Source organism: Pseudophryne corroboree, unplaced genomic scaffold (genome assembly GCF_028390025.1).
Source record: "Pseudophryne corroboree isolate aPseCor3 unplaced genomic scaffold, aPseCor3.hap2 scaffold_2736, whole genome shotgun sequence".
Taxonomy (NCBI): domain Eukaryota; kingdom Metazoa; phylum Chordata; class Amphibia; order Anura; family Myobatrachidae; genus Pseudophryne; species Pseudophryne corroboree.
Window position 1 is genome coordinate 13,805 of NW_026969399.1, and position 3,168 is coordinate 16,972.

Here is a 3,168-nt window from a genome sequence, read left to right on the forward strand (position 1 = left end):
AAAGGTGTTAATCAGAGACTTGGCTTTGTGGACACTTTTCAGAGAACAAATTTGTTAGGATAAAAATAAAGCCAGAAAATGAAGAGCTGTTTAATCACGCAATTTGGTTTTTTTGCCAGCATATTTCTTTTTCTCTGCAACCCACTCCTAAATTGTGCTTCCTAGATGTTTTTATAAAATCACTGAATCAAATCTAACTCTGATTACATCAGAGAAGGCCTGGTACCCTACACCATAACAGGGGGTATGAAATTTGACTTGTCTACTTAAAGATCACCAAAATCTGATAACAATGTCAATTACGTCCCTGGGTGGGATTGAACCACCAACCTTTTGGTTAATAGCCGTACACACTAACTGATTGCGCCACAGAGACACTTTGCAAAAAGTACTTACTGACAAATGCTAATAAGCATTCATCTAAAACGTTTCCTAGAAAAACTTAAAAAAGTCAATAATCTGGAGAGTTTTTGTAAGATGTTTCTTCTATCAACCAACGAAGAAACACATTGGTACTTTCCCATGATGAGTGAGTGCTTCAGGATCTCTTGCACTTACATGTGCAGCAGAGTACAGCAATGGAAGCATGCTGGGCCCATAACCCAGAGGTAGGCAGATTGAAACTATCCTCTGCTATATGCATTTTTTTGTTTGTTAATTAAAGTAATCCAAAACTGGGATTGATATTTTGGCTCTTTTATTTTTACTTAAAGTACAATAACTTTTACCATTTTAATTTGTTTTAATAGTATATTGACAGTATTGTTTTCTTTCAAAAATCCACTTAATTTTCTTTACCCTATTATTAAAATGGTAATTGACAAAAACAAACTACATTGTCACCAGAAGAGCAATACAAAATGTACAAGTGATATATTAAAATCATCTTTCCAGCTTGAATTTCAATGATGCATTGGGGCAACGATTTTGTGAGAAACATCTTCACCCTTAAATAAAGATTTTCTTAATTCCTTACCTGTGTGCTAATTAGATATCACCTTGTTTTCACATTAAACAGACTTCCACATGAGAAAGCAGCAAGGATGCAGTGGCGTTAATGTTTCCTGGTGTCAACCTGTATTATTTCAGTAGACATTGAAATGAGGATGCATCTTGCTGCCTTTCCAATGAAGCAAGTTTAATTTAGTAATAGGTGAAAAACCATCCTTACAAAGGTGTTAATCAGAGACTTGGCTTTGTGGACACTTTTCAGAGAACAAATTTGTTAGCATAAAAATAAAGCCAGAAAATAAAGAGCTGTTTAATCACTCAATTGGATTTTTCTGCCAGCATATTTTTTTTCTCTGCAACCCACTGCTAAATTGTGCTTCCTAGCTGTTTTTATAAAATCACTGAATCAAATCTAACTCTGATTACATCAGAGAAGGCCAGGTACCCTACACCATAACAGGGGGTTTGAAATTTTGACTTGTCTACTTAAAGATCACCAAAATCTGATAACAAGGTCAATTAGGTCCCTGGGTGGGATTGAACCACCAACCTTTTGGTTAATAACCGTACACACTAACTGATTGCGCCACAGAGACACTTTGCAAAAAGTCCATACTGACAAAGGCTAATAAGCATTCATCTAAAACGTTTCCTAGAAAAACTTTAAAAAGTCAATAATCTGGAGAGTTTTTGTAAGATGTTTCTTCCATCAACCAACGAAGAAACACATTGGTACTTTCCCATGATGAGTGAGTGCTTCAGGATCTCTTGAACTTACATGTGCAGCAGAGTACTGCAATGGAAGCATGCTGGGCCCATAACCGAGAGGTAGGCAGATTGAAACTATCCTCTGCTATATGCATTTTTTTTTTTGTTAATTAAAGTAATCCAAAACTGGGATTGATATTTTGTCTCTTTTATTTTTACTTAAAGTACAATAACTTTTACCATTTTAATTTGTTTTAATAGTATATTGACAGTATTGTTTTCTTTCAAAAATCCACTTCATTTTCTTTACCCTATTATTAAAATGGTAATTGACAAAAACAAACTACATTGTCACCAGAAGAGCAATACAAAATGTACAAGTGATATATTAAAATCATCTTTCCAGCTTGAATTTCAATGATGCATTGGGTCAACAATTTTGTGAGAAACATCTTCTCCCTTAAATAAAGATTTTCTTAATTCCTTACCTGTGTGCTAATTAGATATCACCTTGTTTTCACATTAAACAGACTTCCACATGAGAAAGCAGCAAGGATGCAGTGGCGTTAATGTTTCCTGGTGTCAACTTGTATTATTTCAGTACACATTGAAATGAGGATGCATCTTGCTGCCTTTCCAATGAAGCAAGTTTAATTTAGTAATAGGTGAAAAACCATCCTTACAAAGGTGTTAATCAGAGACTTGGCTTTGTGGACACTTTTCAGAGAACAAATTTGTTAGCATAAAAATAAAGCCAGAAAATGAAGAGCTGTTTAATCACTCAATTGGATTTTTTTGCCAGCATATTTCTTTTTCTCTGCAACCCACTGCTAAATTGTGCTTCCTAGCTGTTTTTTATAAAATCACTGAATCAAATCTAACTCTGATTACATCAAAGAAGGCCATGTACCCTACACCATAAGAGGAGGTTTGAAATTTTGACTTGTCTACTTAAATATCACCAAAATCTGATCACAAGGTTAATTACGTCCCTGGGTGGGATTGAACCACCAACCTTTTGGTCAATAGCCAAACACACTAACCGATTGCGCCACAGAGACACTTTGCAAAAGTCCATACTGACAAAGGCTAATAAGCATTCATCTAAAACGTTTCCTAGAAAAACTTTAAAAAGTCAATAATCTGGAGAGTTTTTGTAAGATGTTTCTTCCATCAACCAACGAAGAAACACATTGGTACTTTCCCATGATGAGTGAGTGCTTCAGGATCTCTTGCACTTACATGTGCAGCAGAGTACTGCAATGGAAGCATGCTGGGCCCATAACCCAGAGGTAGGCAGATTGAAACTATCCTCTGCTATATGCATTTTTTTTGTTAATTAAAGTAATCCAAAACTGGGATTGATATTTTGTCTCTTTTATTTTTACTTAAAGTACAATAACTTTTACCATTTTAATTTGTTTTAATAGTATATTGACAGTATTGTTTTCTTTCAAAAATCCACTTCATTTTCTTTACCCTATTATTAAAATGGTAATTGACAAAAAC

The 3,168-nt window shown here is 34.6% G+C and overlaps 1 non-coding gene across 1 annotated transcript; it reads right to left on the minus strand.

Annotated features, from left to right (window-relative positions):
• Positions 1 to 2,646: 2,646 nt before the first annotated feature.
• TRNAN-AUU (transfer RNA asparagine (anticodon AUU)) lies at positions 2,647 to 2,720 on the minus strand. The gene has a single exon. It is a non-coding gene; the product is annotated as a tRNA-Asn (tRNA).
• Positions 2,721 to 3,168: the final 448 nt, after the last annotated feature.